The sequence below is a fragment of the Pungitius pungitius genome, chromosome 1 (genome assembly GCF_949316345.1).
Source record: "Pungitius pungitius chromosome 1, fPunPun2.1, whole genome shotgun sequence".
NCBI lineage: Eukaryota > Metazoa > Chordata > Actinopteri > Perciformes > Gasterosteidae > Pungitius > Pungitius pungitius.
Window position 1 is genome coordinate 24,926,181 of NC_084900.1, and position 24,607 is coordinate 24,950,787.

A 24,607-nucleotide genomic window follows, 5' to 3' on the forward strand; every position below is an offset into this window, starting at 1 on the left:
GCCTCTGTAGGCATGAGTACAGATGTCAAGGTGACGGGTCTGTAGTCATTTAGTCCTGTGATCCTGGGCTTCTTGGGAACAGGGATGATGGTGGAGGCCTTGAAGCAGGCTGGAACGTGGCATTTCACCAAGGAGGTGTTGAAGATGGCAGTGAACACCGGAGACAGCTGGTCAGCACAGTGCCACAATGAGGATGCAGGAGGAGATGCAGCGTCTCCAATAAAGCAGACCATATACAGTATATTCATGAAGATTCTAAATATGCTCATTTTCCATAGAATAATGTATTTAGCTGTGTTTCTTTAGGGTCTAAAGCGCCTTTGCTACTGTCAAAACATATTACCAACAAACTACTGATAAGTTATTTAACTAAAGAAATACAAATTAGAGACTGTCACGGTTTGGGTCCTCTTCCTGTCTTATTTTGTAGTGTTCTTGTCTCTCGTGTCTCTGGGTGAGCTTCACTTCCTGTCCTGTCCTGTGATTGCTTGAGTGTTTCCACCTGTGTCCAATCACCTGCACCTCCCTTGTGTATTTAAGCCCTGTGTGCCTGTTGTCCCTCGTCGCGTCATTGTCTTATGTCAGTTGTCATTGGTGCACAAAGAGCACCTTTTGGATATCTGGTAACTCCTGCCTCCTTCCGCCTGCACCAGCACCAATCCCCTGACAGACTCATTGATAGATTATTCAATAAGAATATCACAAAAACAGGACCACGCTAATTGTTGTGACTTTATTGAGCACAAATCCAAAAGGCAATTGCTCTTTTTGCCGACAAGAAAATCCCATATGTGAGAACTGGACCCTCGTTTATCTCGACAAAGTTCCTGTTTTCTCAGGTATAGAGCTGAGAATCGTTGAAATTTTCACCAAAGAAAAGGGAAGCCGTGGGAGAAATATTGAGTGACACCTGCCACAGAATGGGATCCCGACTGAGTGACATCTGAAACATCAACACAAACCAGGCACTGCATTAAGACTATTAGATGTTCACTCGACAACTTTGTTTAAGGTCTGTTCCTCGTCATGTTCTAAACAGTATGAGAAATTGCTGTGGGTTTTGTGTATAAGCTGGCAGGTTCTGGCAAGAGATTTAAACACAGTCTGTGTTCCTGGTTCAATAAATCTGATTTTATCCGTTTGGTTTAAAAAGAAAAAGGGACAAAGCATATTGAAAATCATCATTAATCCACATTCTGTTGCTTGAATGATACAACCTCAAATTGCTAAGATTGTTTTAGTATTTCCATCGTTTGAGATATTCTGCACCACAAAAAACAATTATGATTTGCATTAAGTAAAGAGCAGATTTTCTCAAACGACAGCAGAGATGCAAGTGATTTGGCATCACTGTCGTTCCTAAAAAAAACCTCATCGGAGTGCAGCCGATGTATGTTAGATACATATCTAACCCTGTTAACAGGCATTGGACGCCTGGAAGATGGTAAATGAAAAAATCCTTTTAGTTAATGAGAGGCCCCGACTGGTGATGACATGCTCGTCAGAAAGCTTTTACGGGCAAGTTATATATTGTATGATATCATTTAATGATGCCCCGAAAGAAGGTATCCAGGGCCAACCAGAATATGTCCGGTCACATACTGTGTGTAATTTCGGAGATTCTATACTAATGATTTGTGTGTGAGACTGCTCAACAGCTTGATCCCAACAAACTTATACAGAAAATATGAAATCGCTCAAACCAATACGGCCCCCAGAGTTTTATAATAAAAACAGTACGGTCTCCATTATTTATGTTGAATATGTGCTGTACCTTTTTAAATTGTAACGATACCTCATTGAGCTCCCCTGCTTTACTTTTCTTCCCTTTCCATGTGTTACAACCATGTTGTATAATTTATCATTCAGACTATTTAACCTTTTTAGAGGTGAAACTTCAGAGAATATTTGGTATTACTTGAGCTGGAACACCTGGCCCCTGTGTGTCATTACACTGCTACCTATCTCATCGTTGTCCTAATGCATGGGACTAATTTCTGGCTGCAGTTGACTGGGAATGTCATAGTCCAAAGTCAAACCACCAGCTTTGGACAATTCACTGCCGAGACCACAGAAATCCAATTTGGCCAGTGATTGATTACAGTACTTGCTACTTAATTGGGTGGGCAGCTCGGCTACTAACTGATGTAGATACATTGGAGCCATTTCCTTTGGCTTCGTGTAAACCTGCCATTGACCTTTGCAGCTCCTTTTGGCAATGTATTTAGCTTGTGAATGAACATATCTCCTAATTCCACTAATATGCAGATTGCCAATTCATTACCTATAGATTCCTTTTTGTAAATTACATTAAAACATAAAAAAAATCTCCTATACAGTGTAACTGTTCATGGAATCCCTCCTGATGACCATGACCAAGTGAAGAAATATGAAGAAGACAGAGGTCACATAAAGTACCTGGAAGCGGCCCTGTGCCCTGGATAATCACACAAGTCAAACTAGATGAATACACACAGCGGCTTCTAGTTCACTCGGAGGTGACGTAGCTTTTGACAAACCGTCAAACTGGCGTTTTGACATGGGATTAGCAAAAATGTAATCATTTGGACCAGATCGACGCAGACATATTTGTTATTAGAACAATAAGTAGTCTGTACACCAAGAGCCGGGTGTTGAAATGAATGCACCACTTTTAATATGTGTACACAGACTTATGACTCGGCTAAGTGGGATAAAGAAATGGGGCAGAGAGAATGAAACCTGAGGACCTTCAAACAACAGTGTATTTGGATCCTTAATCTTTTCAGCGCTTTGCACGTCTCAACTGACTGATATTTGTAGATTGTGTGTGTTGGTCGACATTTTGAATGATTTCATTCCATCGCAAATAAGCAATAGTTAAAGCTTTGACCCAGATTTTGTTTTCATGACCGAAAAGGAAAAACCAATCATAAATTGGACCTGCTCACATCTGTCATCAATCAACAATCTAACCTTTCTTAAATATGATGAACTGTTATTCTATTATCCGTTCCTTGATTGATTGGGTTTGAGAATACAATTTTATTGGTAGGGGTTCCACAAATAAGGACATCAAGTTTGAAAAAAGTGTCTTGCAAATGGAAAATAGGTTTTTGGCACTCTATTCATATCATGGAATCATGGAATAAAAGTATCTTGGCCTCTGCAAATTACCGACAGGTGCACAGTCCAGTGGTAGAATTGTCACATTAAAAAGTTCCTTTTAATGATATAATGAGCTGGTCAGAGTCATGTTAAAGTTCATCAATTCATTTTATTTTGTATAGCTCAAAATCGCCTCAGAGGGCTTTACAGTCTGTACCCATGCAACATCCTCTGTCCCGAAATCCTCACATTGGCAGAGGATAAACTCCCCAAAAAATGAAAAAGGGAAGAAACCTTCGAGAGAACGGAATGCAAGAATTTATCAGAAAAGCAAATAAGTTTTTATTTAGGTTTTACGTTCAATAAAAGTCATCCCACCACAGAGACCATGTGAGTGTCCGCTCTTTTGCCACTGAATGTTTGGAGTGCCCAGCGTGTTTTTTTTTTTTTTTTTCCTTCTTGATTTGACAAAACCATATTTCATGGCGACTTGAGAGCATTCGTTTATGCAGACTCTTGACTGATGTCAGCTGGACTGACTGAGGAAGAATGCGAGCAAAAGCCGGCAGCGTCATAGCCAGCAGCACCGAGGTGCCCGGCACATCAAAGAGCGAGGCGAAGCTTTGTTGATACAGGGGGGAGGATTGCAGGACAAGCCTCAACTCCGACAGTTGGCCACAGTGTGCTTTTTGTAGATTAGGGTTTGGTCTTTCCCAGGCGGACGCCGCGCAGAAGGTAAGCGGCAGACAAGCTGACGGAACACACATCAGGGCATCTCTCCGCGTTGGCTCAAAGACACAGCAGAAGACAAAACAAAAAGTTGTGTCAGATGTGTGCAGGGCCTGTAACTCGGGGTCAGCGCAAAGCAGAAGAAGAAAAAGTCTCCGACTGGGATAACAGCGGGGAAATCCTCACGGCTGCCAGGTTTACATCATGGCATTTTCTCCATATCTTAATCATTCATATTGGTTGTGCTGATTTAGGGAGGCAATATACATACACACTTTAGGTAAAATATTGCTTCTCATTTAGTTTTTGTTTTTATGTTTTGAAGGCTCATTACGCCACACTTTATAATGTCGTACTGGTTCAAGAAGTGTGCTGACAATCATGAAATTATTCTTTATCTTTAGCCTAATTGTTAAGAGACACATGGGGGCATCTCCTTGGTAATTTAGGTTAAGTTACTGCAACCGCTAACACAAATTTGCTTTATTGTAGTTCATCACTTTGAAATCACATTTAAGTACAGAAGAATCTATGACTTTCCTTTTTCTTTTGCCTGAAGGTCATATAAAGCACTTTAAGACCTGATCATATTCCCTCACTATGACTAATGGCAAAGCTGCAACTACGCTGCACAGCAGCTAATAATCAACCTGCATCAGGCAAGCAGCATTGTAATCATGTGTTCTGGAAAGGTCTGTCTGACCCTAACCCTAACCCTCCTCTGATTTTTAGCCTGAGACTTGCTATTTTACCTGTATTAAACTTGCCTGTAAATAAAAATAACATAAACCTAGATTCGGTGTATTCTCTGGGTGAAAATCCCAGAGTGACGTCGTCACCATTGTGACCGGGAGCACAGGCGCCCCTGTTACATGTAGTATTACGTTTATTTGCAAACGACAGCTTTATAGCATTGGTGATGGAGAACATTAGTAAAGCCGTGAGGAAAGTGTGCCTCTCTGAAACGTGTTTGTTCCCTGGACACAAACCAAGATGAAGTCCACCAGATGCACTGGAATAAAATACATTATAGGTTCAATACCATTGTACCATTTTTTTTACGAACGATATTATTCTTGTGATCAAATATGCGTGTGTATTTCAAGCCTGTGTGTACTGCATCCTAACAGAGTGTAAAATGTATGAATTATGATTAGTGTGTACATTAAATATTAACTGACTGTATTGGAGCAGCAGATTTCTCCCACGCCGCTTCTTTATTTTGCTGCAGTAGCGGTGTTGATTTTTTTTCAATTACTTGGTTCCTACTCGCCGTACGCTTGCATTAATATCTCCAGATCAATAGGGGTGACGTATGCCGACCGATTGTTTGTGGCTGTTCCCATGGTAATTCATACTGTGGTGGTGCTGCTGTTCTGAAACCCAGAGTTTTCCATCACAGGGTAAACCAACTCAGTTTGTTGAGTGCTGTCGGCTCCATTGGTTTCTACAATCTTAAGGTGTTGTACATCCTACAATTTAGGTTTTCGGTCATCAACACAACTCACAGGCAAAGAAAATTTTTTCCCCGTCATAGAAAAGAAGCTGCAGGCTACTGCCAAGCTAAACTTGTATCACATCAAGTTCAATCACTCAATCTGCAATTGGTTGCAAGCCAAATAAGTGGACAGATCTCTAAGGAAAACGAATGAAGAGCGTGATAATCTTATAATCTTTTATCCAGTTTGCTTATGAAGAAAGTCTGTCTGTAAATTACGATACTTAAAGAGTTGGAAACGACTAAGACTGACAGCCTTATGACATTGTGTATCAGTAACATAGAAGAATAGTCATATTTAGCCTAATGTTTAGAAATTTGAAACTTTTGTTCAAGTTAAGGAAGAGGGTGAAATGATGGCTTCATGGACACCGGCATTTTTAACCAATAAAAACAAGAATGGACAATACCTGATGTTATTCTTTGTCCGAGGTTCACAAGCAGAGTTTTATGCTCTGTATCACAACTTGACTATAACTTAATACAATCCGAGAAGTTCATTCTACCAGTTTGAAGATTATAAGAACACAAGCAAAGTAACGAAGTTGTAACTCTGACATGCAACCTGTCAATTAAACGTAACTGACAGGTTTTCCGCTGAGGGAACCCCTGACCTCCCTCTGCCTTATCTCAGGGCAGCATGTGTGAGCACACCAGCCGTCAATCTGAAAATAAGCCCTCTTAATTATGGCTAAATGTTGGCTGAGCTTAAAGCCACAAATTATATTCCATAACTTTGTTCACAATCGATTTTTGTTGTATCTCGTGTGATGGCGATCAACTGCCTCAATGCGAGCAGCCATCTCAGAAGCGGGGGCGCAAGACGGATGGCTTCATGAGGCCCGGATCAATACGTTTCCCAGAAAAGCTACTCTGACTTTGAAATGAAGACAAAGATGCTGATTGGTAAGTGTGTTTGAGGCAGCCCACTGATCACATCAAAACACCTTCTCTGACGCCTAAATTAGGCTGTGGGTGGGTCAGGACTAGGACATTTTGGAATGTTTGTCCCCGGAATGATATAGGAATATGATTTCCTATAATGAAGGCAAAACATGGGAGAAGGCGTTTTGTCTATAAAAGGACAGCAACTGTAGAAGTGAAAATTAAAATTTGTAAAAGAATTTTTGTTCCTTCGAACATGACTCAGAGTTGAACAAACTTTTGCTGAATATTTGCCTATTAAGGCTGCATTTAAAAACGTTTCCACAACTAATAAAAATATTTTCAGTTCTGGACATTCAAAACGAGCGGCTGTCTGGTATTATGGGAATGACATGCATGAGCGAAAATTGTATTTCACCGTGACTGGTCTCATTTTTGAGTCTGATTCGTGAATATGTTATTGCATTAATGTTGTGTTGTCTCTTTGTTGAGCTGCCCCCATGTGGCAAAAACCAAAATGAAGGACAGTCAGTGCAGTGCATCTCACATGTCAGTTCAATGTAGACAACACACTTCAGATGCAAATTCTTACTATAATCTGGTATGGTGCATCAAGTGGTGACATTGGTTTGAAGTGTACATGGTCCCTTTTAAATAAAATAAATAAATCCTGCATCCTTCAAACAGCAGCAATCTGACATTGTTCCTCAATTCTTCTAACTGGTAAATGATATAAGCTACTGCTGAGTGTGTGAATCCAGCCCTGACATTGGGGGGGGGCGGGGGCGGGGGCGGCGGCGGCATAATGCAGACTGGAAACAGTGACTAGCTCAACAACATCACCAACGCTTCGGTCTTCACCCTTTTAACTGCAGAACGTTTGCGGCGAAGAAGCGTTATCATCGGGACGGGATCAGCCCACAGGAAGGAGCCATGGAACAGAGGTTGAGATAAGGTAACATGCTTCTGGATCTCAGCTCTGCCCTCCAGTCCAAGCGTGGCCTTCCGCTCTTCCATCTGATAGCGTGTGCATATCAGTGTCAAAGACAAACAGCCACTCGCTCTGCCTACAGAGCAGACTGTGTGTTTTGGGTTGTCTTTGTGTCTCTCCCATGAGATTGCGCTTGCACTCGCTGCTAGCGCCCCCGAAAAGCCCTCCCTTCAGAAGGGATGATCTAATTTGTTGCAATTTTCCACACAGAACATTATCTTTTGTGAACAACACTTGAGCAATCCCTCAGTAATTTAGTACAGGCCATCCGGAGAGATTAAGGGAAACGCAACGATGAGTGTGTGACTTCTCCAAACGCTTAATTCACTTCGCTCCCAAAACTTGGTGCAGATTCCTGCTCCTCCGACCATTCGCGGCGCCTCAAGAGGAGGCTGGTAATCACTGCAATTAACGTTCTTCTAATTAAGGCTTGGTAGTGCTTTAATGGACCGCACAATACTGACAAATTAATCCATGCTCAGATAATAAATCTGATTTGACGAAGCACCAAATCATTAACCTCGTGACCATCTGACAGCGTGAGAGAGATGCTGTGATTGGTTGCAGCTGGGTACGCGCCCCCATTTGCCTTCAGTCTTTGCTTCGGAGCTACTACTTTATTATGCTGCTTTGTTTATGTGTCATCTGTGATGTTTGATATTTTTTTTAACGACTACTTATCCTTGATCTCGAAAGAAGCATAAATTACTTTCTAAAGATGCAAAAACAAAAATTAGTTGTAAAGGTGGATTTCGCAATGCGTTGCTTGAAATGTTGATGCTGTTGAGGACTTGTGGGACGGCACTATGTTCTGGCCTTCTGTGGAGGATGGTGTGGCCTATTGTAAAGGAGCTTAGAAAGGCTGCATTGAATGACCTCCCCTTAACATTTTAGGTAATATTGACTAGCTCTTATCACGACTGTCACTCAAAATACTTTGAGGTAATTTCACTGGTGAGAAAATCTCATTGATGCAACAATTAATGATATTTAAGGCAACAGTTTTCTGTTTGAACGAGGATAAGACAGGCACAGCTTTTTTCAAAACTCCATTCCATGTAAGTTGACTATTCCAACACATTGTTCTCTCCCCTTTTGCAGCACACAGAAGCTTTTTGTTGGAGGCAGTTAAAAGCCGTTCTTGCAAATTACTAACTCAGGCTAAAGTTGACAATGCAGGTTGAGGGAATAATGGCCACATAAAATATGCAGATTTCAACACTGCAGTTACAGAAACACAATTTGGAAATCAAATGATGTAATGTGGAGTTTTGTTTGGGTTTTAAAGTATTTTTCAATAGAGCATGACATGAATTTTTGAAATATGTTCCCATTTAGAACGATATAGATATTAGATTGTATGCCGCCGTCCAACCGTCTCATGAGGACATGATGGTCCTGTATCATACCGAACCTCATAAACACAGAGGATACATCCTGGTTCAGTGGGAAGACCAGCGTTTGTGCATAATAATTATTACCCTGAGATCTAGTCCTAAAACCAGACAGGTGCTGCTCATGATTCTTCAGACTCTCACTGCCCTGTGATGGTTAAATTAAGCAGTAGATACCGTGCTTTGTGGTGCACACGGCTGACCGGAACAGGTCAGCCAGAAACCGAATAGAGAACCACATTGGGGAGGCAGTCAGAAAGACGTACAAAGTTTCAGTTTTGTTTTGTGTGTGGTGAGGAAAATCAATTTATATAATAAATACAGCCCCTGAAGGCTTTCATTTCATGAAAAAATAAGGGTTACGAACTTGTAGAAATCCTACCAAAGTAAAACTTATCAAATAAAAATTGTCAAAATTACTCTAATTCTATAAAATGTACGTTGTGCGGTTTTGTATAGCAGCGAGGTACATATCGCACAAATGAGACAGATGTATGACTCAAACACAACACAGCCCCTTTAATTTCTCACATTTGGCAGAGGTTTGGAGCTGAGCCATTGTGTGCTGACATAATAAATGCCCTTTTGAATTAAAGAAATATTGTTAGCACACATTCAAAATAGCATCTAGAACTTTGCAACACTTTGGAAAAAAAGCTCCTATTTTGTGATGGTTGCAGTTTTATATTTTACAACGTGACCATTAGTGATGTTTGCTGCTGTAATCCGACGGCAGAGGAGCGCTCCTCTGTGTTCTACACTTGCACATATTCTCAATAATTCAATGTTCGCAGAGGACAATGTGGCCTGTATTGGGACCAGTACACAGTGCTCATCTTGTTTGTCTGGTGCATAGTCAATATGGTGGCAGCTCTATCTCTGATTGATGGGCACTTCAGAATGGGGCACCAGCTTTCAATTAGAGGAGAATGCCTCACACTGATTTATGCCTTTCCCTGCCTTTTTCCCTGCCTTTTTTAACGTTTGCCAGCACTGATGCAATTGGTTTACGGTAACGTCACCCACGTCTGGTTGGCCGGTACTACCTGACCCCGCCCCTAATCAGCTGGCCGTGCGCCCCCATGGAGAGAGGAAGCCTACCGGGAACGGCACAGCCCGTCCAGTCTTCCTGACTGAATTTTCGCCTAAGCTTCATTTAGTGTTTAGTGGTCATCTCCTAAAAATGCAACCATTTACTGTACATGAAGACAACTAAAGTCCATTCTGAACCAGCATCAATAACGTCTGAATGTATGAAAAGTGGTATGCAGGCCGGGTTCAGCGGCCGCCATGTTGGCAGTGACGGCAACAACTTGTCCCTCAAAGTGGATACGCCCTTAATAATGTGCACTTTTTGGGTCTTAGTATGATTCAAACACAAGTGGAATTGTCATGGACAGTTTATTTAATAATTGCCGGAAGAAAAAAATCAATAGACTGCATCATTATTTCAAGGCAGGGTATTACAAAGATGTAACTTCGACATTCAGTTAGGTATTTCAGTACATAATAAAAATGGGAGACTTTTGTCTCACAAGATCGAGATCCTTAGCAAATGTGAAAAAAATGTCGTTGATTATGCCAATCTGCTAATAATATCAGGTCAAGTTTAACCGACTGCCCTTATAGTGCAAATTGCATTAATGTACAGCTGAGTCCGGCAGGAATGGAAAACAATGAAAAGTTCCTTCAACTGCAGTGCCAACTAGTTTATAAAGTAAATCATGATTGAAAACCTCTCTTTTTGTAGAAAGTTATGAATTAAGTATAGAGTCATGAGAAGGAATGCACGTCTTGAAATCTTTTTCTTAGTTATTTTGGCACGACAGCGGCGGTACCCCGAGGGCGCCCTCGGGCCAGGTCTGCTCCAGCAGAGCTTCCCAAGGACGCCGTCTCCCCACCTGCTCACGCAGCTGTGATCTAGCAGCTCCAGAAGTCGTCTTTATTCTGCCATGGACAAGGAAGGCTAAGGCGCTTGAGTCCGGCTCCAGTTGTGACTGAAAAGGTACAGATGATAAAAGGGAATCTTAAGAATGAGGCTTATCGACAGGTTATACACAGTGCTGTGGTTTGAAAGGGTTGGGAGAAGATACTGAATCCACACATTGAAATTGAGGGAACTGCTTGATGTCAATGATATAAACCAATTTGGAGGTCTCACTCGTTCCCCTGCTGCCTTGTTGTTTCTCTCCAGACCCAGTCTCCTCTCCCACGGGTCCCAGTATAGCTGTCCACGGAACTCATCTACAGCCAACATACCCCTTCATGTTTGTTTGTGTTCTCCCATTTGGACGCGTATCACAGGTGGGAAAGTGCCTCTGCTGTGAAACACTGACACCTGACCTGACTTGCTCATTACAAGAACAAACATGAATATTAAAATGCTAGGATGAGCGAGAGTGCGCATGATCCATAACTTGTTTATTCTGACGAAGAGCTCGTTTTTAATGCACTGTCAAAATTGAGTTCCTGTGAGACATGATATGCATAGAAGGGATCCTGTGAGACACGATAGCAGGAATCCAGTGACCTCTATGTGAAAACACTGATTGGGTGATGGCTAATAAGCTGTTCTTCCAATGACATAAATGTGGAGTTCATGTGAGAAGCATACCCCTTGCATGTTCAGCCTGTTTATAATGCATTAGCTATCATAGAGGGCGTTTACACTTTCAACACTAGCTCTGAGCAGCTAATGATACATAATTCTAAATCCAATTAGTTTTTTTAATCCAGTCCTGGTTACTTAGATGGAAATACATCATTTAATATTTCAGTATAATTTCAATTACGTGTTTTAGTAAAGGAAAGGTACATTTGGAATTTACAATTACAGTGGTGAAAATTAAGTTTGGAGCCTTGATATGAATCAGTTCATAGAAAGAAAATCTGAAGGTCAGAAAAAATGGAATTCAACCATTTACAGTTCAGATAACCAATTAGGTGATGGTTTTGAATTATTTTCATTCTGTAAATGTATAGAAACAAATTAACGTCCATTTTCCTCCCCTTGGCTATGCATCAAGTTCCCTTATTATTGGTTGCACCGCCAACAATCCCCACAACATGCTTCGTTTTTACTGCATATAGTAACTTGTCAATAACTAGTGAATATTTCCTACCTTGACTTGAGTTACTGTATTTGGGCCATTCACAACATGAATCAACTCACACACATTTAGGAGAGCAGGAGAATGTCCACCCATGCAAAAGGGACAGAAAGTCGATGGAGCCCGAATGTCCAGCTTGTCTCTCTGGCTTCACACTTGCTGGTACAAGGTTGGACTTGGACCTAATGGCAGCTGAGGGGCCGAGTTTTGACATGCAGGGACACAAACCCCACGTGGCTGCAGAGAGCTGGCTGGTTATTGAAGACATTAGTCTTTCACAGCAGAATGCAGGTGAAACATCTTTTTACACCTGCCTCAGAAGTGTGACTACCTGGGGAGCAATTCAGCTTGTGTAGCCCCTGGGCCAAAGCCAACAGGGGGGGGGAGCATCCATGGAAACACCTGCTAGGTGGGAGTGAGGGGCTTAATCACAGGCTAAGAAAAAAAGACGTGGTGAATCAGTGCAGTTGCTGCCACTGAATCAGAGGAGGCTTTGGCGATCAATGTGCTTCCTGTCTGAAGACACCAAGGCGTCAGTCACAGTTCAACTGCAGGTTTCCTCATTAACATGCAGACATGTGCTCATATATCGAAGTGGGAGTGGGTGGCTGTTGTGACTTTTCTTCATGAAATAGGATAGCTATTCATTACTGTATGTAGTGACATAATAATAATATGCTGTCTTTACCACGATTACTCACAGAGCCCCAAAGAGGAAGTGTGAGCCCGGCAGGAACATCCCGTTCTTATCATTCTGCACACTACGTATCGCTTAATGCTTTGTGAATCTCACTGAAAAGCACATACATTTCTTTCAGTAGATTAGAGTAGTCGTGACCCCCATCATTGGTCAAAGGCTTCAAAGTACGGAACCACAGCAGATAGTTTGTCAGACCAAACTTAATGTATTGGCTTTATTTACCCAGATTTTCAAATTCTAAAATCTAAATGAACTCGAAGATCACAAGAATAAAGTAGTCATGTCTACAGCACCAAGGTGGATTACTAATCTCAAAATAAGGTCAACCGTTCTTTTTTTTTTTCATGGAGAGCTTTTGTTGTAGAATATTCACTCCTTCATTATATTAAAAGGTGTGACAAAGACATTTCAGGGTTATTGCAACAAGGCTTCGTAAACCTTGGTCCCTGAGTTATGATTTTCTCACCTGCTTTGAGTTTAAATCCTTTTCCCTATGGCCAGATGAACAGATTACAGTAAGTGGGACTTAATAGAAGATAACGCTGTTGACTTTTGTGGAACATACGGAAAAGATTAACCTTCCTAGCTCCCAGTTATTTTAGATATATCCAGGCTATGAGTTTTGCTTTGCTTAGTGTTTATTTGGGTGGTGTGCTGGTGAGCACTGTCGCCTCGCAGCAGGAGGCCCCTGGGTTTGGTTCCCCCCCCCCCCCCCCCCGGCCTCCTCCCACTCTAGGGATTAGCTGTTTGTACCTGTGTGAGTCCTGCGATTCACTGGCGTGCAATCAGGGGGGTGCATCCCATCTCTCTCCCGATGCCCCCCGACCCTGTAGAAGAGGACAAGCGGCATAGCAGATGTTTTTTATAGTGATACATTGTACACCACGGAAAGGGAGTCGTTTTGGGAGGGTTCAGCTAAACCTCAAGCTTTACTGGAGAGTATAAACATCTGTCTGCTACCCATTAGTTTTACATGTATTCCTTCCTATGAGTCGAGGATTCTACTCAAAACACTCTGATAATCTCATTTGTTTGAGGCACTTACACCAATGTCTCCAAATGAAAGAGGTTATGATTTATTCATGTTAAAACACATCTAAATATGTGTAAGCTTTAAAAACCTTTTAGGCTCAAGTAAACTCCGTACTATAAAATGAATGCAGTCGAATCATTCAAAAGAGCTATATGCCAAAACGTGTCAAGCCCAAGAGACTACAACCTTCAACAAATAGATGGACAAAGTTTGCAGTTAAGTTGCAAAGTCAAAAATCCAATTGTTTTATTCATAATATTCATCGTCACATGTCAGAAATGCTTCACAATCCAAAGATTAAATGGTGATAATGCTGATTTGGATTTAACTAATCCATATTGCAGTTGCCTTGGATGGCATTTGACATGTACGTACCTACTATGATCTTAAAGCCTGTTTGCTCGTTCATTATCGAGGAGGAAATGTAATTTATCTAACCGGGAAGTATTCAGTTCACCAAAATCATCACTTTGTTGTCACGGTTTGGGTCCTCTTCCTGTCTTATTTTGTAGTTTTCTTGTGTCTCTGGGTGAGCTTCACTTCCTGTCCTGTCCTGTGATTGCCTGAGTGTTTCCACCTGTGTCCAATCACCTGCACCTCCCTTGTGTATTTAAGCCCCGTGTGCCTGTTGTCCCTTGTCGCGTCATTGTCTATGTTACTCGTCGGTGGTGCACGTTCTTTGACTTCTGTTCCGAATAAAGAGCACCTTTGGAAGAATCCTGCATCGGAGTCCTGCCTTCCGCCTGCACCAGTACCCATTGTGACATTTGTCACATAGTGAAAACTAGGTGGCTGGCATTCCAGCCCTCCGTTACAGATATTTAAAAAATTGATTTGATAAGGATCAACAGACTTTGAGCTCACTCAAAATTGCACCCTGTAGATTGAATTTACCGGCATCATTTAGGGAAAATAACATTTGCTCAAAGAATCTATTCTTCAATTGAGTCTCAGAGAGAACAATCAATACCTTTTTTAAAGATGAGATATATCTTAAGACCACAAATTTGAAAACTTAAAGTACAATGAAATGACATCCAGATATAAAATGGTTATTTCTAGTTTTTAAAAACCAAACTTCACTTCATTGTTTCAGAAGTCTAAAACCGAAGGCTGCTTACACTGAAATGTAGTGCTTTTATCTTCCTGTGTTTTTCATCTTTTGGTGAACACAATCCTTTTGTACCAAACGGAAAATGTATAAAATGAACAGTACGATATCGGTACAGTCCAACTCAAACCGTCAGCCACCAAGGAGGCAATATTTATTCTCATAGATTAATAGTTTATAATAGGACAATGCAACATAGAATAAACTTTGTAGTAATACCATCTAATGAATATTAAGGCAAAATGACATACAAATCTAAATATAAACATTCTAGTGTGTATATTTATATATATAGTACACAGTAAATATAAAATTGAATAGATCACAAAGCATTGAGACCGCAATAGATCAAATGTCGGAACTATTTGTTCATCCAATTACAAATGCCTTGGGCATGAGGTACATGTGCCATGGGATCACAATTCTATGTTTTATGTAAAAACAAAACATTCCTACTCTGCAAAGTAAAGCAATACAAAATGTATATATTCAAGAAGCTACCTAATACTTTTTGATTAAAAAAAGAAGTAATTCATAATCGATACGAAAAACTAAGAAACCGATTTAACCGATTTATTTCAAAATGACCCACAGATCAATGAGACAAACAAAGAACTTTGCTGAACTTTCCACTAGTCCTGTCAGAGACTGTGCTTTCCACAGCTTTATCCTGGATCCTAATTTGATAATGAAGCAGAATGTATTGTTCATTTCACATGAAGTTGCAGGATGGAATTATCTGGAGGCAGTCCATGTCGGAATAGATCAGGAGGAAAATGACCCCCTTGGTAGATTACGTTAGTTTTGCCCTTACAGCAGCCTTCATTTGACTCCCTTAAGAAAGGGAAAATAAGATGACTTATTAAGTTGACATTGTGGAAAGACTTTTTTTTTTTTTTTTTTAATAATCCTCTAATGGCAGCATAAAAAACAAAGTATAATCATCGGTATGTAGGAATGTAAAAGACAGAAACACAACACATTTTTCCAAGGTTTTTACCAAATTATCTGAGTTCTGCAGTCTTACACAAACAAAGGGTAGATTTATAAAGATGTTTTCTCATGTGTACTACTTCCAGACTTATTGGATTGATTTGCATATTTGGACTTGAAGACGGCAGGAAAGTTTATTGCATGTTTGTTGTTTATCTATTTTCCTAATTCCTGCAGTGTGAAAGGGCCTTAAATCACGCAAGCAGTACCTTTTTAAATTAGTTCTAGTACCAGTTAAGTCACTGGCAAGGCTTCAGTTTGCTGCATAATAGCAAAGATGAACTATGAGATGCGATTTTACTGCGAGGGCTTCAAAATAAGTACCATTATTACATCTAAGGGGAGAGGCCAACTGTGCTAATTGTACAAAATGTAGCGGTGAGTGTTTTAATGATCTCTTTTAAATGAACACAAGAGCAGAATAGTAAACAGGATGCAAAGCTCTCACTGTGGAGACAACAGCTTGACTATAAATGTATTCTTATAATCCTCAACTACACTCCTGTATAACTGATATCGCAAATTATTAAGTCATCTGGGTAGAAAGACAAAGCTTGTGTTACTTTACAAAAAATACCGTATATGATATAAATAAACGTTATATGCAAGGCTATAATGTATAGCTCATTTATCAAAGATTGTGTGTGTGGGTATTTGATGGCTGGTTTTAAATTATTATTTCATCATGATACTTGTCTGATGTTGAGGAGATACATATTCTCTTAGTTACTATACGTCAGTGTGCAGGTGGTCTATTGACTGGACCATTTATTGGCTTGAATTCCTTTGTGTCTTTTATCGCATATGAAGATGGATTAGTCCCCACTTGAGGGCTGAATTCTCCTGGAAGTTGCATTTGATGAAGCTGTTGTTGTACTTTGGAGTGTGTGGTTTATGGTGCATCCTAGAAGTAGTGGACATCTCTCCTCCAAAGATGCATCATGTTCTACTGGCAGCTTGCCCATTATTCTCTCCGTCAGATCTACATTGAACTATAGCTCCATCCTTTGGTGAGGACCCCAGGGAAATTACTGCTGATGTAGCCCGCTGATCACTCACCCACCCATTTCCACTAAGGATCGTTTGGCTCCCATTACCTGGTGGTAGATGGTTAGCATCCCGTTTCACCGCAAGGTCAATGTAAAATAAATCCAAGAAACTGGAGGCTCGGGGGGAATTGTCCGAATCTTTAATGTGTGTGCCCAACAGCCCTCTGCTGTGCCAAGGTTGGGAAGCTGAGGTGACACTTTTTGTCTCTTGTTGAAGGGTGTCAGCAGAGTCACATCTGAAAAAGTAATAGTCATTGGTCGTTAGCACCTTGGTCACAGTCAACTCCAACCACCAAAAATATATGCAGAAGCAAATAATGAGCCATATTTCAGCAACCTAGCAACACACCAATCATCAGTTGTTAATAACAGAATTAAGCTGAACGCAAATGGCACAGTTCAACAACTTAGGTTTCCCCTAAAAACACGTACAGCATCTGCATTAACAATAAAACACTTAACTCAAAAGTCCACGTTGGGATTTACAGCGGATCCCACAAACCAAACCTGTGCGGTACGAGTAGTGGCGATACCTTTTTAACCCCAGCAGAGCGTTAACAGCTCCACCTGCAGTGCGCCTTGCGTGGAAGAGGCTTTAAAGGAGCCCCGTGAGACGGAGGTTGTCCGGCTGCACACAGTGGGCCCGCTGACCAGCGATCAGGTGCACACAGATGAGTCTCCTCCACAGTGACTAACAGCCCTGAAACATACTATTACCTCTGCAACAAACTACGCCGGCAATATGGGAACGTTGTGTGTGTGTGTGTGTAGCCACGCAGGGAAACACCAGTCAACTTTTGGCAGGTAAGGGCGATTACAACAATACTTTTAAAATAATTGAAAATGTTGTTGCCTTTCCTTTTGGTTTAGAGAAACTGGGGCACAAATAACAACCATGCCATTACTTCTTTTATTTCCATAACTTCCCTGTAGATTATTTTTTAAATGTGTTGACCTCAATAGTTGTGCATAATGTATGATCACGCATACGTGCCGGGCACTAAGGGGTTACTTGGCAAAACACAAGTGTAACATTTGTGAAGGAGAGGTGGAAGGGATTAATATGTAGAAATGACACGTGCTTTCCTCTGGAGCGTCACATGATGCAAAGTCTGTTTCTGATGAGGGCAGCAGCTGATCACAGCTGCATCAGCTGGCTTTAACCACCGCAGAGACTTTCACTGGAATGTGTCTGTTCACATGTGCACTACACTGACACTGCTCTCTATGACTGTATGAATGTATCCAACATAGACGTTAATTGGGCAAATAACAGATGATGAAATGACTAATGAGTCTGTTGAAAGTAGACAGTGGTCAGTCACGCGCAACTGCGGATTCTTTTAAAGTAATATTAACTGAGCTGCGACCGACTAAATGTAATTCAGTTTTCTGATTGCCTGCAGCTGCAAACATCTGGAACTGCTCATTCCTGAGACAGAAATTTCCACATGTTTAAAGCAGTGCTAATTCCAAAAGGCACTAGAATCATCCTGTTTACGCCCTGGACAACAAGCCTCACATGTCAGGAGTTCTTTCAAAGCTTAGTGTTAATTTAGAAACAAATAGCAAGTATTAATTGATGATAATGCTTGATTTAAATCCACATTGTATTTTTATGCCACTCCCCTGCCAGTTCATGTATAATTTTCCAGGTCCATCACTCGTTTAAATAACTGGCCAACAATATATTCTAGGTTTGAGACTTTATAGTTGGCAAAATGATTTGGAAAATTAAAAGCAGTTTCTTGAAGAATGCATGGGGGCACCTTGACTTGTCCTCTTGATTTCATTCATTGACTGGATAATATGTAGTAAATTCCTTAAATAGAAATTGCATTCAAGCATAAAATGATGCTTAAGTTTAAAATGTATTTAGATAAAAAGGGCGTTGGTTACATAACCACCCATGTTCCTTTCCTTTCCGTCTCTCTGGCAGGACGACACAACCATACATCGCTCCTGCCGTGCTGTTGCCCTGCACTCCAGCCTCATCTTTTATCACCACTTATGCATTAGTATTATATAATTCTGCGTTAGATAAGTAGGGGTGTGTAGTGCAAGTTGTCTTTATAATTGCTGCTTTAAGCATTCTCGGATCAGGGCCACTTACTTCATCATGATGAGAGTGCACTGACTGGAAGACTCAAAATTGGCATTGCACCCATTAAGTACTTTGTTTTCATCATGACGTCCAGTAAACCCGCTTTACATTTGTAATCAATAAAAACCTACAGGACTGAATTAGTTTGCATAATTGTATTCCACGTACTTTATCGAAGTATCTTATTTTTTCTGAGTTTGGGTTCAGTATCGCTAGCATTAATTTAATGGTTGTCCAATTGGGCACACAACGATACATGAGAGGATCCATTTAGCGCTGATGAAACTGTGCATATGTACTCGTCCATGTTAATGTGACTGCTTGTGTAAATGAATGTGCTAATTAAATGACAGGTGCTTTTGCTATCATGTGATGAACATTTAGTATATTGAGTTGAACTTCACAAAGCTAGTTGATAGTGATTCCCGCTATGTCTAAATCTATGGGTTGTTGTTAATTGAAACAATCAACTATCTGAAGTTGCAGTCTTGCCGTATGCTGTATAAACTACACAACAATCTGTAATTCAACACCACTCGCTACTGAGTTGAATAGCAATAAGCCCTCTCGCCCTTTTCTCTGGCCCTGATGTTATTTATAGCAGACATTATAGCCTAAATGGCCGAGGAGAGACAGGAGTGTTTGGTTTACAGTAAGGCAGGGAAGGGAATTTTAATTTTAAGGGAGGCCCAGGGAAGGTATGAGAGGGTAAATCCAATTGTTTTCAAATTAGCCCCATGTAGAACAGAGGCAGGCCAAGAAATAACAAACAGTCAGGTGGGATTATTTTCTCCATTGCTAAGTAGAATACAAGCAGCCAGGACATTAAAACTAATTTAATTCAAGGGCCGGAGATTGGGCATGAGGCGTAATTACTTACCACGCAAGCATTTCTCCGTTCAAAGTCTACGTATAATAGGAGCAGGAACACGCTGCGTACATAAAGTGCTTCTCCTGTGAGGAGAGCTTTCAGCACCACGGACAGCACCGCAATGGAAATATGACTCCCGCTCACAAAACAGCAGACATGTCTAGCTTTTTCTAGAAGTCTGGGCAGTCACTTTAATGAAAGGGAATGTGGTGAAGTGCTCATGGATATCCAGCATAAACAGAAATACCCTTTTGACCAGTTATTGGTAGATTTGCTAGCAATAACAGGCAGGTTAAATGTGTTGTCTTTTATGGAAATTATAACATTGATTCTCTCTATACAACTTTTGTATTGAAGGACTAGCACAGAATTTCCCGTAGATTCTTTAAAGCAGGGGTGTCCAGCGCTTTCTTTTAAAACAGACAGATTTGACAATGTGAAGATGCTTCTGACATTTTTTTAACCATAGAAATTACATGCAAATACACAATTTTCATTGTCATACCTGGAATACCTTAAACTTTGATAAAGTTGATAAATCTCTTTACCTCCATGTTATAAGTAATGGTCTCCATTGTCCAAGGAGGAATTGCAGGAAATGCATGGTTTAAAAGATGTAGGCACTTACCTTGTATGTAAGTAAACTATTGTTATGGGAATCCTTATGTTCCATTAATCCTTGAGACTAAATGTCAATACTTCAACCTCTCCTTTAATCTGTCTGTTGTGAGTCCATCAACGACTGCATGGATATGCAACACTAAATCAATGGCATACCTATTCAATACTGGAATTGTATGTTTTTAACATTTATTTTGAAAAAGCTACATTAGTATTTAAACAACGCCACACATAAACGCATTCCTGTGGAATTTGATTCCGACCAATTCAACAATATGTAATAATGACACATAAGTATGAATGTATGTGAGCGTGTCTAGTCTCAAAGTGAAACTACATTGTGCAGTTCTAACATTCAGCGAGTCGTTTGTCTTAATGTGGGGTCGCCTGGTGTTTTACAAACTGTGAGCTTGTCCAGACACATCGGATCATTTTCTGTCTGGAGGCTAGATGAACCACAGCTGACTCCAAGCTGTGCAGGCCGACCGGGGGGCTGTGGGTGGTGATGCTTGGTTCTCTGCCCAGAGCCAGGACATAGACTATGTGGGCTCAAGGCACAGAGACCTGGCTGACCTCAAGGAACACAAAGCACTACCGAATTCTATAAGTGCAAAAGGATCAAATACGGACCAAAGTGCACCATCAATGAAAGAGGCACTTGACGGCGAGAGATGTGGACGAAAGACGCTGCCGAGGTCACAGAGGGCTCCGGAGTTTGAAGGCAGCTTGTCCTCAGGCGAGGGGAAAAGTTGAACGCAAATGGAAAAGGACGAGTTGATGACAACACAGTCAGTAATGCTAAAATAATTCACATTAGACTATAGCCTTTAATGTCCACAAGGCATGGTTTACTTTGTCCTGTGGAGGAAATATTCCATCCCCTGGTTCCCCAAAAACTGTCACTTAATACTGTGTCACTGAACTTTATCGAATGCATGAAATAAAAAACAGACTTAAAACCTGAGAGTACTTCAACATGCCCTGGGAAACACTTCAGTGCTTAAGAGGTTAAGACGTTTTATGTAAATTAATCGAGGCACTACTCAGGTGATACTAAATGCAAATTTGGGTAAATTCTTCAGGGGTTGTTGGCAGTGCTGCTGATTTGTGATTGGTCAAACAAATGTACCATCAAAACGACTAATCAACAATGTACAGTTACAATCATTAGACTCACAATTCATTTTTACTAGATAGCCAATGTTTATAAAAGGGACGCTTCTCCTGTTATTTAAGACTATAATTATTTTGTTTGTCCACTTAACAGTGCATAAAAATAACCAAGGTCTTTTTCTTCTTTTTTTAATGAATCCAACAAACCAATTTGCCAAGTAGCCAGTGTTCCATGTTGAATGCGAACAATATTTGAATAACTACACTAGACAAAACCATCACTAATCCGTATTTTTTTTGTAAACGTGAGAGCAGAACTCTGCTCTACTTTTGGAAAAGTAATGAAAGAGGGGCAGTATAGTCAGAAGGCTCCGCCCACTCCCTCTGGAGGGCATTGGTTCAGGTGTGGGAGGAGACGCACCTGCATCTGATCTCGTCAAGGAGGTGTTTGTCAGACAAAGAAACTGATCAACGCGCAGGATGTGAGGACGGCTTCTTCATAAAGTCTCCAGGCTTGGAGATGTTGTGGTTTTGTGATATAGCTGGCGACTGAGCTGATGTTTTTGTGTTGCTTTTAGTTGATTTAGTTAAACAGCACGAAAACATGCAAAGTGCCTTTTCCTCCTAATTGCTGCCACTAAATTTCGGTGTCCTCCCAGCTGTTCTGTTACACTAAGTCGATCGATGCGTTGAGATGGATCCATAAAAGCCAATAAGTGAGGGGGATTTTGAGAACACTCCATGAAGGGAGAACTGCTGAGCAAGTTGATCATCACTATGAGTGACATGCAATCATTTTAGCCATTGTTTATAGAAATTAAGTGATCAGTGAAGTTCTGTATTATTTGTCAAACATAAAATGCATGCCACGCGGTATGTAGATCTATCTTTGGGTTTCAAATCATGTTGACTGAGAAAAGCAGAAACAGCAATCAGTCCAGTGAAACGTGACAGATGAACCTCCTGCAGGATTGGGTCTGCAATAGAGATGGAAAATCACCAGGGGGCCGAGGTTCTCCCTTTAACGAGTCCGAGCTGACAGCACCAAAAGGGGATTGATGTCAGGCGTGAGCTTTCCATTCTGGGGTTTTTGGGAAAAGGTTCTGAACTGCCTCCAAGGATGTACCTCAACGATGACCTCTCACTTGATAAGGGACGTCATGAATATTTTCAATTTTTCTAATGCGTTGCACTTAGGTCAATAGGACTGCACTTTGTAATCAATATTGAAGCTATAGGTTAATACCAGAAATGTAGTTTTTTATCATGCAGCCTAATCTGATTAGATGTTTTCTCAGTGTTACACGGTGCTTTTAAAAGCAACATGTGTAGTGTCTCTACATCCCAGCATCACTAAGCAGTTGCTCACTCTCATATGCAGCGGTCAAAAGGCAGATAGTTCCTCTTCATGGGTTTGAGTCTGCGAAGTCAACAAAATGAGACCAATAAAAAGGGTAGAGCTGCTTTGAACACAGTGCTCTCCATTGCGTTATCTAATGATAGCGGGCCATTCTGCTGACAGACCCATTTAGGACTCCATGTTCAATTTCCCTCCTCTCTCCTTTTTAACCAAAAATCTGGTGGTTGATTTTCAAAGAGAATTGATTAAAACCAGGAAATGGCTCATGTTTCCCCCTTTAAAATAAATAGCAGGCTAACACTTAATTTAAATCCCCTCTGCCAGTGGAGCAGTTGATTCTGGCATTCGGTTGGATAATTTCACCTTAACCGCATCAATTTGAAAGCAAGCAAAGTGGTGGCACCATTGTGACTGAGCGAGTTCTCTCAAGAACGACTCGCTGCTTGACCTTCCAGTTTTTTCCAATTGGAGTAATGAAGACACTTTTTGCACATTCATCCCCCATTAGTGTAAAAACTAACCCTTTCTTGGCAGATGTAGTGTTTCCTGATTAAATGGGGATATTGTAAACTAGTGGATCTGCCTCACCACGCCCGGAAAAATAGATGATGAAGCTGTGCTGCCAGATAACAATGAATAAGGTGAAGCTAATATAGTAAATACATGCACCAGTGCACTGTGAATCTGGCAATGCTAAGATCTACTTCTGCACACAGCAGTGGTTTTAGTCAAATAGTTTGAAAGTGACAGTGAAGTATCACAGGATCACTTGTATGAACCATGAGTAAAACAATTGTTTCCTTAAATGTTGCATTGTTGGTGTGAAGCAGAGAGGAATCTTCTAATCTGGATCAGACCTAAATTATTATGCGTTGGGATGCAGTGATCACAACGTACATGTTAGAATAGCCTTTACGCCGTTACCTTTTGATCCAACCCAGAGAAAGCAATATCCCTCAGGGCATACTTTATGCCTCCAGAAATAATCCCTTTCTACCTTTTTTTAATTTGATTTAGAAACACTCACCTATGCCACAGCAGTGAACCGCATTCAAATGCTCTCAATTTTAAGACATGCAAACTAGAAAATTAAACCGTGATTTTTCACCATGTTGCTCTTTGATGAGGGCACTGGACCGCACTGCGTCTTTGGTTAATTATTCCACAGCAAAAAGCTCTGCATCTACCTTTCCTCTCTTGACTTGACTTGATTTACACATGTAGCTGACGCTGCTAGAGTAATTAACAGTGAAGGGGCTTGTGAAGTTCAAATTGTTCAAGGACACTTGGACCGTTGACAACGGACATAATTTCAAGCTATTGCAGTTAATGAACCACTGACCCAGTTAAAAAACAATCCACTGGCTGAAGATCACTATAACATTATCTTTGGCATTTATTAGCAGCAATGAGCACAAATGACTTTTATGGAGGACATTTACTGTCCATTTAGGATCAATAAATACACAAGGTTTGTGAGATTCCTCCTGCCTCTGCAGGGATTCATTTTCCTCGAGTGGAAAACCGTGACAGTTGTAGACACAGCTACGAATCCACACAGCATTTAGGTCTCTTTTCCACCAACAAAAGCAATTGCTCTCCATAACGCTGCCGCATTGATATGGTCGGCGCTGCAGCAGGGAAAAAATCGCTGCATGGTACCACAGCCAAAGAAATGCTGCATCCTCTGGCGCAAACTGTTTGAGCTAATCAAACGGCCTTGAATGTGCATACCAGGTTGTATTCTGCTCATTTGCGGCCCCCGGAAATATTGTGACGAGGCTTTAAAGAGTAGGAGTTGGAAACACTGGGGGTAGTTAACACTGCATATCCTCTACGGTAGCCGCGTCAACACAACTCTGTGCATTTCAACCGTCTTGGAGTGCTCTTAGTTTACTTTAATCCAAGAATAATCTTCTCGGTAGAAAACATCAACTCCTCCAATGTGGAGAAGTTCT

General features: G+C 40.9%; 1 non-coding gene across 1 annotated transcript; it reads right to left on the minus strand.

Annotated features, from left to right (window-relative positions):
- Positions 1 to 5,235: 5,235 nt before the first annotated feature.
- LOC119223877 (small nucleolar RNA R41) lies at positions 5,236 to 5,326 on the minus strand. Its single transcript, XR_005121031.1, has one exon. It is a non-coding gene; the product is annotated as a small nucleolar RNA R41 (small nucleolar RNA).
- Positions 5,327 to 24,607: the final 19,281 nt, after the last annotated feature.